Source organism: Polyodon spathula, chromosome 24 (assembly GCF_017654505.1).
Source record: "Polyodon spathula isolate WHYD16114869_AA chromosome 24, ASM1765450v1, whole genome shotgun sequence".
Classification (NCBI taxonomy): domain Eukaryota; kingdom Metazoa; phylum Chordata; class Actinopteri; order Acipenseriformes; family Polyodontidae; genus Polyodon; species Polyodon spathula.
This window is the reverse complement of record NC_054557.1, coordinates 6,076,729-6,092,358: the sequence shown is the minus strand read 5'-3', so window position 1 is coordinate 6,092,358 and position 15,630 is coordinate 6,076,729. Positions and strand designations below refer to the sequence as shown.

The following is a 15,630-nucleotide window of genomic DNA, read 5'->3' as shown; positions in this document are numbered from 1 at the left end:
TCTGTAGATAAAATAACTACTATATACAGAGACATGTCCTCTTGGCTGGTGGTCCGTGGGATTTCACTGGAAAAAACGGACACAGAATTTTGATATGTGTAGTCATGTGTTTTGTTTTTTTATGGAGGAAGAATCGTCTGCAAATATAACAAAACCAACAAGAAACTACTTAGGTGCGCTTAATTAACTTGGGTGTTTATTTCGATTTTTTTTTTCCCTCAGAATGAAATAACAAATTAGCATACAAAAACCTCGAGTGACCTTTAGTTAACTTAATTGCCGCTAATTCCAGATAAGACTAACTATAGAGGCGTCACGTAGTTTTGTCAGAACACATTTGTGGCATAATTCCGGAAGTTCTAAAAGCATTGGACACTTGCTTTCGTCACTCCCGAGCGTTTTAGGAACAAAAATAAACCAACTTCAGAGAATAGCACCAGTGTCATCATGTTCTCCAGGAGCTAATTTTGAAAACGTGGTTGCATACGGCAACGGTTTACAATATCTAGCCGTATCTTAGAGGAAGGACTAAGCGATTCAGATCGAAAACCTCTCCTCGGCTACCCGATACAGAAGGTACGCAAGCTCTCGGGGTTGGATAATGCTGTTGTCGCTGTTTTGACTGGCAACTGGTTGAATAATACCGCGTTCTTAGACGTTGTTGTTTCACCGTGATATGGTATATATTTCCCACAGCAATTGCCTATTTTTCTGTCAGGATAATAACTTTTAATGTTTGATCTTCACCGGATTCAAGATTTCGTAGTACTAGCGGGTGCTTAATTCCGTGGTGTAGTTTGTGTACATTCCACAAAGGCTGTTTCAGCTGTAGATGGTATTGCCTATATTGCTGGTATTGAAAAAAGGTTACGGTTCATTCATCAATATACACAACCATACACATAGACATCGGAGTTACAGAAACAGTCGTTCCAGACTTGCTGCTGCAGTGGCAGTGTATTTAAAGAGCTCAGTTAGTTACAGGTTGTGCAAACCTTTGTCAGCAGTTACACAATTCAATAAAAGCAGAGTTCAGCAGCCTCTTAGAGCCCATGTTGGTTATTGACAGTGTAGTGGTTTCACATGCTTGTTGTAATGCTCTAGGTTTTAATCTTGGGTTTTAGCAACCACAAGTAAAGCAGTATATAGGAACAGTATGAAAACTCAAATAAATTAAATCTAAAATGGTTGAATATTAATATAGTAAAGTCGCAAAACTTAAGAACTTTTTAAATAATCCAGGTGGTATTAATTTATTACCAGAAATCCAATGTACCTTCAGTTAGGAAAGCGACCCTCCAGTAGACAGAATGTGTTGGTTGAGCAGTTTCTTTGTTTTTCTCTTTGCTGAAACTGAATCACAAAAGCAAATAGACAAAATTACAAGAATAACTGGAAAAATATGTAGTACACATTTTCTAGTTTTTCAGAATGAGCATAGATTTTTCTTCCATTGCTCACTTTGCGCTGGCATAAAATTCCTAAAAACAGCCCTGTATAAGCCTGGTTTAAATTGCAGTGGCCCATGCTTTACAAGAGGGCCACCAGGTTTTAGCATAACTGCACCTGGTTTCAAGAAACATTTAAATTGAATTGCAAAAGCAATTTTTGCAAAGAGAAAGACAAAATGACAACAGAATTGGGGGAAGGGAACTAGCAGTAGAAGTTTCATAGTGCAAGCTTGGGTAAACCTCTGCTGTGACTCCTTCCTCTGATTTCTGTGTTTCAGGAGATGCTGCTTTTGAACGTAAAAGGAGACAGAAAGGATTACTTTCTGTGTCAGGTTGTGGGTCTTTAACAATTTTACTAATAAATAAATAAATAAATTAATAATAATAATAATAATAATACAGAAGACAAACTCCCGATGTGCTGTTTAAGCAGAGCCTGTACTGGATGAAGAAGTCTTCACTAACCTGCAGTGTTATTGCAAAAGTGGTTGATAATCTATTGCTGTAGGTGTCATTGGATCTTCCCATGCTCCATTGATTTAATGTCTTTACCATATTACATGCAGTGTCTCAGAACAGTTTAATTTATTTTGGAACGTTTTAAGGTATCTTGGTTGATGTACAAATTTTCCAATGCTGTAATCTATAGCAATAGGCCTATAACCTGCAATACTTGTTACTTATAATACATGGGATCTTTCCTTACAGAATCCTGGCCCTATTTTGAGGACTCAGTGCAAAGGTAAATTGACTGAGAGGAATAAAACAATTGTATGAAGTTAGAAAAACATAACTTAGTTAAATGAAAGGTATTTGAAACCGTCCTCTTATTCCGTTCTGTAAATCCAGTCCGCAGTTTGCCCACGCTCTCATAAAAGACCCTCACAAAATATAAGGGAACAATAGATAGGTGACCAAGTGCTATTGCAGATGGAGTGAATCTATAGTGGTGCCAAATTAAGTGGACTTTACTGGAGTCAAAGTAAAAACAAAAAAAATATATTCAATTAAGTTTACAAGTTGAAAGCAAAAATGAGATAAAGCTGTATTTCCCTTTCATATCAGAATATTTCAATATTTGTTTGTGTAATGGTTATATAAAAGAAATGAAAGGCAAAGTTGGGTGAGGATGGGATAATAGCAGTACTATTCCCTAACCCATACAGCAGAGCTTAGCTTGTCAACAGATGTCACTTTACATGCCTGTCTCATGTGGATGGATATATGCCTCTGTTCTCGCCTATTGCTAACTCTCTCCCTCCTCCTCCTCTCGCTACAACAGGTTTTGGTTTGTTCCATGGTTTGCTGCTGGTTGTCTGTAGGTGGGCCAATGCCAGTGATGCAGTGGAGATCCTGTGTGTGTCCTTCTTCCTTCCAACTGCTCGCTGTGACCTACAGCATCTTCCTGGGAACGTCAAGCCATGCTTCCGGTTACCTTGTTTTATTTGACTATCTGCTGTTGAGTTACACAGAGGACACCCCTTGATGGCACTGCTCAAAGGTGTTTACATTGCTCTGGAGGTGGCTACGCACTTCCTGCTGAAGCTGGTGGTGGAAATCTGCAAATTCCTATATGCCTTGGAAACTTGTTAACCAGACAGCTGAGAGCCTTTCAATCAACCATGTCTTTATGCTGTTTTGTCCATTCTGGCTGAAATGTACTTGCAACAGGGAGATGCGAGGGATGACAAATATGTGCTTAATTGATTTTAGAGCCTCAAAAGATGTTATGTGTAGTTCTGTGGCTTTGCTTTAAATTTTCTGAAGTTATTAAAGGAGGTAATTGGACTGGTCAAGTATCCCTCCATTACAGTCTCGTGACAGTGAATCAGTGCCCTCCCAGCTGCCCAAAAACATTTTTGCGGGAAAACTCTCTCTCTACAGTATATGTATTTTTGTATGTTTAGGTAAATGAGAACTAGAAAGTAAAAGCAGTGGAATTGCAAAATGACGTGTGACTATTCGAACAGGAAAAAAAAAAACATGCATAATAAATAATAAAATTAAAATGTGCTGACAAGAAAGGAGAACTGAAGTTTACAGAAGCTTTGTCATATTGAAACTAGAAAAGTGTTTTTTTAAATGAGCAGGAATATTTGGGTCATTAAAAGTTGAATTAGGGAAATTCAAATGCTGTTGTGGACTCTTTGTGACTTTGTGTGTCCATATTGTACTGGGGCATTTTGGCATAGGTTAACAGGATTTATAATCCCAATGAAATAGCAGGGAAATTCCACTTTTTATAAAATCTGCTTTATTAAAATAAGTCTTATGTCATTTTTATATTAAGGTAGATTTACATGAAGGGACATTGGCTTTCTTCTCCCACTTGCAGCAGTAGGGGGTTTAAAAAGTATGTCTATTCTACCCTTATTGCATTGTGATCCAATTTGAGTCTTGCACCAACATTGTCTTTCTGTTTCACTGACAATCCAGGAATGATGATTGGAGGATATGTGTGGGGTTACCTCGCTGACCAGAAGGGGCGACAGAGGGTCCTGATGATCTCTCTGACTCTGAATGGGGTGTTTGGAGCACTGGCCAGCCTGGCCCTCAAGTTCTGGCTCTTTCTGCTGCTGCGGTTTTTCAGTGGAATCGGGTAGGCAGTGTTCTTCATCGCACACAAAGTCTGAATGCGATTGTGTTGTACTACATGTGAGAGAGGATAGGGCTTACAGTGGAAACTCACTCCCCATGAGGTTAAAGAAGTGACTGACTACATTATGGGGACTACTAGAGGCCCCCTTTTCAACCAGACATCCTACCATAACCTAAACAGTGTACATTCCATATTTGTTTTATAAAACCCTTTACAACCAAAAAAAGTGTCATTCTGTGTTTCTTTTCTAGGTCTCCTTGGTAGTTTTTTGCCTGCACTTGTGTGTGTGTATGTGTGTGTTTAAAGTGTAGGATATAGTCCTGGGTTCTCTATGTCTCGTGTCTTCTGTTCCAGGGTTGGAGGCTCCATTCCCGTCATCTTCTACTTTTCTGAGTTCCAGCCTCGTACTAAGAGGGGAGTGATGATCAGTGGTCTGGCCACATTCTGGATGGCTGGGAATCTACTGGCAGCAGGTAATGCTGTCCCGACAGACATTGACGGCTTATCGAAAGTGCTTAGATAGCAGAGATTACTTATCTTTCACAATGAATCTCAAAAGTGCTCTGAAAGAATTAGTGGTTGAAGATACACGTTGCATAAGACATAAAATTTAATACATCCAGTACTTATTTCAGCAAAATATCCATGTTTCAACACATTGCACTGCTTACTTTGAGTAGACTATATTGACCAGTGTCAACTAAAGAACAAATCCACAACAAAACAAATTCTGGTATACCATGTATACCTGCACTAACCCCTAACAAGAATTGGAACGAATATGTAAATTAAAAAATAAACTAAAAAAATCCGTAATCCTGTATACTATAATACTATAAGAGGAACACCTCTTAAGAGAACACCCTTGTGGTGAAACTGATTTCCCCATTGTAAATGCTCCGGCTAAAGGAACAAGAACTTTGCGTAAAAGAACACCTTCTTGGCACTGATAGCAATTTGTTCACAACTGATACACTACTGTTTTGTAACCTGATAACTCATCATCATCAAACTTAAATTAAAATGTTTTATTCAGTCTTTTCAAAAGTGACTTGTCATCACGAGTGTGTCTTGAGGCACACATTGGTTTATTCAGTCTTTCAAGAACTGGCGTCATGTCATTGCCTCGTTTTGCATTCTGATTTCCACGAGTGCATCTCATCACTACAAAATGGCATGTAAACAAATGGCAAAACGCACTGCTGTTTCTTTTGCTACAAAAAGTTGGAAATTGTTTGAGCTCTTGGGGAAAAAAAACTGAATCAGACACAAGTCGGTAAGCAGTTTGTGTTTCCCATTTTGTTAATGTTGTGAATGTTTTGAATATTGCTCCTAATATTCAAGATTATTCTAGAGCTGCTGCTGCTGCATTTAATGTGTGCGATGTTAATTTAGTTTGACAGTTTATTATTATAGTTTATTAACGTACACTTGCCTATTGTTTTTCTCTTATTCAGTTAATTTCATATGTTGATGCACTTGCGTCATGACAAGCAATATATTTATTTATTGATTCATTGTGTCCGTTGGTCAGCTCCGTCGTAAAGAGCACTTCGCTTGCTTCCCGAGGGGTGTTCTCTTAGCCAGAGACTACTGTACCGAACTTGAAAATCAAATGTGTTTGTTTTTAAAATCTTTTTTTAGAAACTTCAGGTGCCTTCAGCCTGTGTTCCTGCAGTTAAAACTACCTTTTACCTTTTAACAGACTATCAACAAAATGTGGTGTGTGCCCGTGCTCAATAGGGAAAATGCAGTAAAAGGACACCAGTGTGAAACTGAACCTGATTGTGGGACACTACATAGCATGATTTTTTATATAAAAACTATTGCCTGTTCAACATGAATTGAGCAGCAGATGATGGTAAGCAGTATTCCTGAGCTAGGGGCGTATCCATCACAAGCCGAGGGGTGTCCAGACACTTGACAAGTAAATTGACATCCAAGTTTGAAAGAACACCTGTTTTTTTCATGAGCCATACCTTACACTGGCAAAATATGAGTGGGCTTATTACTTTAGGGTGCAGCACTTGGCTTCATGCAAGGCTGCAACACACTGGCACATTGTGTGGATGAGATCAGCAATCCTGGTCTGTGAGATTGCAGCCCATTCCTGGCACAGATCTATATTGGAGAGATCACAGGAAGTGGGTTTATGGGATGCTTTCACCGGGCTCGGTCGCGGACAGCCCACATGTGCTCAGTGGGGCTCATGTCCAGTAATTGGTCAAGCCAAGCCCTGACTCTTTCCCATAATTTTCTCTCTACAACTTTGAACCAAGGCCTGTAGAGGAAAAACTGGAGGGGGGTAGTCAATTAATCTACAACTCAACTAAAAACTATTGATCTGTAAAAAACTAAATAAGTCAACAATTCATGTAGCTTAATCCACCTAATTCCAAGTCGGGTACAAATATGCTTATTTTTCTGATACTGCAGGCTTGGCCTGGCTGGTTATTCCCAACACTTACCTAAGTTTCCAGCTGGGGACGCTGGAGTTCCAAAGCTGGAGGCTTTTTGTAGTGCTGTGGTCCATCCCCAGCCTGTCCTCGGCACTCATTTTTGGGCTGGTCATGCCAGAGAGCCCCAAGTTCCTCATGGAGGTAAGCATGTATTGTGCAGTAACACATAGTCTGCATCCTGTACAGGCTTTAAGCAGGTTCTTCTGTTTACACTGGAAAGGAACTTCAGTGGCTGAACAATTGAAGGGAATAGCTTGCAAACCCCATGCCTGAATTTTATTAAACTCTAAATGGAAACGCCGTCAATGCTGGTCACAGACGAAGCACTTGGAGAAAAACATCAATGATTAATACTTTTAGAACCTAAAAGACACAAAGAGAACTTTTAAAAGAAAAAAATGCATGTTTAGACGCAAGTTATTGGTTGTGTCACAGATCTGGGGGCACATGGAGTTTATTTTTTCCCGCTGGTCCAAATATGATTAAAGGATTTCTAAGGACCCTCTTTAGCCTGATCATACTAGGGTACTATATCAAGGTACATATTTACATACGTCTTTTTGTGTAAATACTGAGTGCATTTGCCCTGCAATATTATGACGTTCACAACAATGTGTAAAGCACGGGGATGATGAAAACAGTCCCGAACAAAAACAACGGCACGGTCACCAGTCCTGGGTGATCGAAAACATGCAGGAGCTCAGTGCAGTGCTGCTCTGGACAGTGCTCTCCTTTCGACAGCTCCGGAGATGTGCGTTAACTGTCTATTAGTGCGACAAAGACAGACAATTAGAGACAGACAGAAAATAACACACAACACATATAACACTTCACAAATACTCTCTGAGAGCTCCTCTCTCAGTCCTTCTCTCCTAACGTTAACCCAAACGAAGGAAAAGATCAGCGTTACCCTGGCCCCTATATGTAATCCCGCATGACATCTAGGTAAACGGTTGCAGCTGCCCCTCGTTTACCTTGCAGGGCAATACGGTCTTACAACAGAATCTCGCTTCTTGCCAGGTTGACCCACTTCCCGGTCCAGGAAAAGAACTGTCAGGCCAGCCCTTCCAGATACTTCTCCTCCTGTTCTTTAGCACCCTCACAGGTCGGGAGGAAGATTTAACACCAGAACTCATTGTATTTCTCTCACACAGACTCATAAAGGAAAAATATTAAATAGTGTTGATTTGTGTTATGATACAGAGTAGAGAAAAAAGCAAGCAAACTGTAGTAATAAAAAATCTCTTGAATTACTTTTAGAAAATGTCTTAAACTACAGTAATCAGATTACTTGCATTTAAATTACCATTTGTTAAAATTTGTAAGAATTAAATTGTGGATATGTTGTTTTTTTGTTTTTTTCTAAACAATTTTAAAGCCATTTTTATCAGTGAAATTGTCAAATAGAAATCAATCATTTAATTGTACAAAATTCTCATTAAAAAGTGAAACACATTTTAACACCACTCTAGCTATTATTTTATTGGCAGCAGTCTGAGTCTTTGCTCGGAGTGTTACACAAATATTTCCTATTCTTGAAGCAAAGCCTGATCAGCACTTTAACAAGTTAGCATGCAAGTAGATGCAATGTCGTCATTCCTGGACTTTGTATTTGTCCTAAAACTTCTCCTGCAATGATAAATCTGCCAACTGCTTTTGATAAAAAAATAAAAAAATAAAAAAACATACTTGAGATTTGAGATAGTAAATGTTTAATCATTAAACAAAGTAAAAAAAAAAAAAAATTCCAAAATTCTATAGTATGTTACTAAACGTTTACCTGAAATGTTTAGTTATATGCTGATCTTGCGTTTGTTTTCCTTCAATTACAATGAACCATGATTTTAGCAATGAGAAGTTTTGTTTAAGAGTTGTGACTTGTATTTTTATAAGTGTGGCAGGGTGATCTCTTAGGAGTTTTGCATCTTTTTTTTTTCTCTCATCCTTTTATAACCAGATAAGGTGATCTTGCCTGCACACACTATAAACATGTAAAAGCACTGCTGAAAAGCAGCAATTTATTTTTTAGGTGTAAAATACTATATTTTTCAAACTGTTTTTCTTAATACTGAACTGGTTCCTAAAAATATTTAGTTGGGTACTATATTAAGAACTCCACCTGCCAAATACTAAATAGTCTCAAATCTAAATCAACAAACATTTTATATAAATGGCTAATAAAATATTTGAAGTGTAGTTAATTTAACTCTTTTTTTGGTGGAATCGTGGTATCAAGAAAAAGCAAGCTATATTGTTTGCTTTTTGGACTGCTTACTTAAGCCCCTTTCACACTGTCATGCTCTACCTGGGTCAGGACCTGGTGTCAGGTTGGCTATGCGATTTCACACTGCGTTTGATAAAGCAGGGTTGACCTGGGTGACAGATGCAAAAAAACAATGATCGTATCAATGCCCCGGAAGCAGCTTGGTACGGACGCTTCCACCCAAGCTTCTCTGGATTGAACCGTCAGCCCAAATGTTTATTAGAGAAAATGGTTCTTCATCCCTGCTGCAATATGGCTCATGGTGTGTCTCATGCAACAAAAATATGTCTAACTAGAATAAATAGAAACGTTCCTTGCCGAAGCGAAACCTTCACACAGGCGTGGCGGTTCGTTATTTCGTCAACTTAAAAACGTCCGTCGTGCATTTTGTCTCTCTCAACCCGGGTCATCCTGAGTTGGGTCAGTGGGACCCGGGTAGGAAGTTTCACACTATGCAAGATTGTGACCCGGGTAGCCAGAACCTGGGTCTGAGTGCCAGTGTGAAAGCGGCTCTAGAAACCTCTTGCATTGGTTGTTGCTGTCTAAAGTCTGTCTTCTATTTCTCTTTCTTTTGCCCCTGTGCTGCAGTGTGTCATTTGAGCCACTTACTGGACTGCTGCAAGTGCACTTGAGTGCCACAGCAGATTTGCTTTATTAACTGTGGGTGTAATTCTAATTATGTAATAATCTATTATCTCTTACCATTGCTAAACTCAAAAAAATATATTTGTGTTCTTAATTTTATCAGTCTGGGGCTGCGTGGCCATCAAATTGTAGGTAAAAACAAAATAGCCGTGCTACAGTACGCCTAGTACTTCCTGGAATTCTAGAAACACATACTCCTATCACAAAATAAATAGTACAATGCTGTAGTAATTAAGTATCAGAGTGGTCACGCTAATGTTCTCTGTTCCTTTTCAGGTTCTGGAACCCATTCAGAAGCTTTTCTCCGATCACTTGACTTCAAGAAGTATTATTCTGCTTATTATCTTTTTCTGCATATCATTTGGGTAAGTTTTACATCTCTACCCAACACAGTGCTTTATGATATTGTTCAACCCTGGATTTGTATAGTTTTTACTTGCTCACTGTTGTACATCATACTACATAACTATACAACAGTACGAAAAGAAACTAAGGAGACTGTCATGTTTCAACTGGACCAGTGACTTGAACTAAGCAATCAATGGCTACTAGATTAGCAGAAACCCTCTGTCATTGTGAGCATTTTGACTTCATTTCAATCTGCATCATCACAATTTCAAACATGCATTGATCTCAGTTCTATACCTGACAAACACTACAGGAAAGGATGAAAGAAGCGAATGGCTCATTTAATGGCGGACATTCTACACATTATTAACAAGACACCACCTCTACCATAAAATCTTTGTTTCTTAAGTAGTTATTAGTAACATTTACTTTACTGTTTTCTTAATTTATTTTGCTCTTATGTTTGCTTTGACCTTGCAGTATTTCTCCAACTTTACTGAATTTTATCTTTTCCTTGTCACGGTTTTCTTTTAAAATGCCTTTGTGGCTGGGCAGCTGAGCTTGGCTATTCACAGCTGAGTTTGGCTATTCACAGCTGTAAGTATGTTTATTATCAGTACATACAGAACATCACATGTTCACTTCTTTTCAATAAGCCCATCAAGATAATTTGTACTCCTAATCAACTGGCTGCATTACCCAGGAGTGTACAGGGAGTTACTAAGGCTGTCAGTCTATTCATTTTAGCATTTAAACCTTCTGTGTGAACCATAAAAATGTTCAGTGAAAAAGTAGAATATTTGGCATTATAGTAATCTTTGTTACTGATTAATGTTGCATTGATTTTCACACAGTGGTTTACAATGCAATAAGATACTATAAATGATTAAACTTTTTGAAACACAATTCAAAGTCCTCATAAAACATATTCAGTTAAACTTAGTATAAAAAAATAAATAAATAAAATAAAAGCTATTAGGAATTCAGTTTTATTTTTTTCTGATTTAAACTTTTCCAGCCAGTCTGGAGCAGAGTGTTCCTAATAAAGTGGCCAATACAGTACTTGCACAAGCATTAAGATCATTCTTGACATCCTGTCTCGGCTTGTGTTTCTAGGCACTATGGCCTGTGGATGTGGTTTCCAGAACTCTTCACAAGGATAGAAGACGGCGGCTATCCGTGTGCTAATGCATCTCAGTCATCAAGCTCTGCAACCAGCGAATGCCACCTGCTACCCTGTGAAAACCAAAGGTGTGCACACCCTGGGACAAGGCATAGCCTACTGGAGCTGTGCAGTACAATACCCTAGCATTCTCTTACTACTGCAGAATCACATTAGGTCTAGGAATGCTAAGACTACATAATGTACTAGTTAGACCCTACCTAGAATACTGTGTCCAGTTCGGGTCACCTTACTAATACTACTACTACAAAAAATATGTAGACATTGCACTTGGGAAGGCACAGAGAAGAGCAACTAGCCTGATCCTACAACTTAATGGCATCTCTTCAGCCTAGAAAAAACAGACCCAGCTGAGGTTTATAGAATCCTAAAAGGTACAGATAGTAAAACCAAGTCACCATTTCAAATTCAGGACCAGATGGCATACATTTGAAGCTGAGTAAAAGCAAGTTTAGAAATGAAGGTAGGAAGTTGAGAATGCATGGAATAGACCTGCCAGGTGTAGTTTTGGCACACGTGGAAAATTAACAAACCCAGTTAGATTGCCCTGCTAAACTAGATCTCCCAGCTTGCTCTCATTCTCAAATGTACCTATGAATTAGGAGCATGGTGGTGAAATGTTTAAGCATTAGTTACCAGGGTTGGTGTCAATTCATGCTTTTTAGTTCCATTTCCTTTTAAAATCAATTCCAATTTCTTCGAAGTAATTGGAATTTATATTTTAAAGACGTCATTGTGATTCTTCAAATGCTTTCATTTGAAGCCAGTTTGATTGATTTAAAAAGGAATGGGAATTATAATTGATTTTAAAAAGGAATTGGAACTCTTTTTGACCCTACCAGCCTATTTCATTGAGATTGTGGGCATGAACAGATGTAACCTGTTGTTTTGTGCTTGTTTGCAGTGTACATGGAGCGCTTTATTACTGCAGCTGCCAATCTGCCTGGAAATATATTTACTATCTTTATGATGGACGTGGTGGGATTGAAGGTCCTGCTTAGTAAGTAACAAGGAGAAAATAATATCACAAAACAAGCACAAGTCAATAAAATGCATGGTTAGAGAGTAGTGTTTTTGTACATACTGTCAAGTAGCCTGCTAGGATAGACCCCCACATGCCTGCTGTACAGAACCAGTAAGTTTGGTCTTGATTAAATTCTCCAAATGATCTAATGCAGGAGATTCAAGGAAGTGCTTAATGTACAGTACATACAACCCCCTTTTTAAAATAGTTTATTAAAAAAAAAAATTGAAATCCTTGCTTATCACTCATTTTAAAATACAGACCTGCCCCTTCATGTAGATTTAAAAACGTAAAAAAATTGTGGGCTAAACAAGAAAGCATCTGATCACCGCAGCAAATAAAGAGTGTGAAATATACCTTTGCTATACACTCCTTGCTGCATTGCCTTTCTGATCCCAGTGTCGCACTCCTTCAGCTTTCAGCCTCCTCCTGTCGGGAGTCAGCATGTTCTTCGTCTGGGCTGTCCAGTCCAAGACCCAGACCCTGATCATGTCGTGTTTGTTCAGCGCGGTCTTTGTCATCGCCTGGAACGCTCTGGATGTCATCGGCACAGAGCTCTACCCCATGCAGCTCCGGTCAGTACTGTAACTTCTCCGTCTCCTCCCACAGCTGCACAGACAGTAAGAGTATGTACAAGTGAGAGTTCACAAATTTCAACGAGAAGTCTCTCATTGTCAATATTTTATATAGTGCCTTTCATAGTGGACCACCATCACAAAGTGCTTTACAAGATAGTGAGAAACAGTGCATAATACATTAAATACAGTGAAATACAGTGCATAGTACGTTAAATACGAAACAGTAAAATAAACAAAATGCAAATACATTAAATACAGGCATATTGCATGAAATACAAGGCTAGGATGTGAATTCTAAACAATGTGGATGCGTGTGTGTGACGGAGTGCCTGCCCCCTATAATTTGTGTTATTATCGTTTTGTACTGTTTTCATTATGATTTTCATTATTTGTGATTGCATTATTGTTTGTTTTGGATCAGCAGGGAGGGGGTTAATTTCCTCCCTGCCAAATACATGTGAGAATGTGGCTGGAGCTTTGTTAGTGTTAAGGTGAAGAAAATTGGTAGCCATCCAGGCCTCTGTTTTGGATGCAAGCCGAGAGCCGGATCATGGTAGAGGGACAACCATGGTCTAGTTTTAGGTAGAGCTGGCTGTCATCTGCATAGGAGTGAAAGGAGAGGCTATGTTGGTGGATGAGGTGACCCAAGGGAAGCATGTAGATGTTGAAGAGAAGAGGCCCAAGAACAGACCCTTGAGGGACACCGCAAGTGACTGGGTTTGCGTCAGCACAGCTTCCATCATAGAAAACAGACTGCATGCGTCCAGATAGGTAAGAGGACAGCCAGGAGAGAGATCCCAGTGTACTTCTGAAGGCGGTCAAGAAGAATGCTATGATCTATGGTGTCAAAAGCAGCAGTTAGGTTAAGGAGGACAAGCACAGAGGGAGCATCAGCATTAGATCATTTACAGTCTGGAGCAGAGTAGTTCTGGCACTGTGATGTGGCCGGAAGCCAGACTGCAGAGATTCAAGCAGATTGTTAGTCAGCTGGCTGGCTACAGCCCTTTCAAGAGTTTTGGAGAGAAAAGGAAGATTGGATATGGGACGTAAGTAGACAAGACAGCTGGGTTAAGGGAGGGTTTTTTAGCACTGGTGTTACTTGGACAGTCTTGAGGGCAGCAGGAATCAGGCTTGAAACCTAGGACAGGTTGAAAGTGTGTGTAATGGAAGGAGCAAGGTCAGAAGCACAGAAATGGAAGAGATTTGTTGGCCAGGGGTCCAAAGGGCACGTGGCAGTAGTTGATTTCCACAATAGGCCGGAGACATCAGTTATGGTGAGAGGAGAGAATGAAGAGATAGTAGTAGGGGTGATCTGAGGGGGGGTCAAGGTGGGTCAAGTACTATACTGCGTTTGTGACAGGAGAGTGTGGAATAAATGGTGTTGATTTTGTTCCAAAAGATGATCCATTACCGACTCTGAAGGAGTAACGTATGCCCCTGCCTCAGGAGTCTGGAGCAGTATGTTAATTTATAACATACTCTCATTAAAAAAAAAATTAGGAAACTAAACCCCACACAACAAAACACTGTTTAATTTATATTTAAAAAAGAACCAAACAAATACAATGCATTTTCTCTTCTGCAGTCTTAAGGTGTTTGTTTCTCGTGGTGTTGTATTACTGTGTAAGAAAAGAGTTCATGGGAGCAAACCCTTATGAAAATATTCCCCCAAGTTACGTACACAAGCATTTGGGCTTATGCCTTCAAACTGTGAATGTGTGTAGCAATTAAATACTGCAACACAAATGGTTCTTGCAAACTTGGCTGGATAAACAAATTCAAACTGAACTAATAGTGCTGAACCTTGAGCAGTGTGACTGCTAGTTTAAAAAAACATTTCTGGTGTCCTTATTGAGTTTAACCTGGACACACTCTCTGCTCATTTGGTATACCTGTCTTTCAGCTTGTCTGCTCTTGGTTTCTTCACAGGAGTCGATCGTGTGGCATCGATCCTCGGGAACGTGGTGTTTGGTCAGTTGGTTGACACTAACTGTGCTGTTCCCATTCTCCTGGTGGCAGCCTTGCTCTTCATTGGACGTGTGGCTGCTATCAAACTGCCTCACACTAAACATGCTGAGCTGACATAAAGCAGAACTTGTCACATTTGTATTTGTTTATTCATTTTGTAGGAGCATTTTGAATATATGCCTTAACTGAAGGAATGGGATACATTAACTCCTTCCTCAAATAAGCATTAAACAGTCATTTAGTCATTAATTTATCAGGAGCATTTAAATACAAGATGTTAGATATTTAGTTGTGATACTCAAGGCACATGTACTGTATTTACTAGGCTGAAGATGAATTCATGTATTGCTACAAGTTACTTTTATAATAAACATACCTGTTGGTATTTCCAATTTTTTTGCCTCAAACCTAAATTGAGCAATACTGTACATACACTGAACAAAAATGTAAACGCAGGAAATCAGTCAATTGAAATAAATTCATTAGGCCCTAATCTATGGATTGACTGGGAATACAGACATGCATCTGTTGGTCACAGATACCTTTAAAAAAAAAAAAAAAAGGTAGGGGCGTGGATCAGAAAACCAGTCACTATCTGGTGTGACCACCATTTGCCTCATGCAGTCGACACATCTCCTTCACAGAGTTTATCAGGCTGTTGATTGAGGCCTACGGAATGCTGTCCCACTCCTCTTCAACGGCTGAGCGAAGTTGCTGGATATCTGCCCGGTACAGTTGAAAACGGGATTCATCCGTGATGAGCACACTTCTCCAGTGTGCCAGTGGCCATGGAAGGTGAGCATTTGTCCACTGAAGTCGGTTACACCATCAAGCTACAGTCAGGTCAAGACCCTGGTGAGGACGATGAGCACGCAGATGAGCCTCCCTGAGATGGTTTCTGACAGTTTGTGCAGAAATTCTTCGGTTGTGCAAACCCCCAGTTTCATCAGCTGTCTGGGTGGCTGGTCTCAGACGATCCTAAACGTGAAGAAGCCCAATGTGGATATCCTGGGCTGGCGTGGTTATACGTGGTCTGTGGTTGTGAGGGCGGTTGGACGTACTGCCAAATTCGTTAAAACGTCGCTGGAGGTGGCTTGTGGTAGAGAAATGAA

At 39.6% G+C, this 15,630-nt stretch overlaps 1 pseudogene; it reads left to right on the top strand.

The window, feature by feature from the left end:
• The first annotated feature begins 32 nt into the window (after window positions 1–32).
• Window positions 33–14,637, top strand: LOC121299339 (annotated as a pseudogene).
• The last annotated feature ends 993 nt before the right edge of the window (window positions 14,638–15,630 follow it).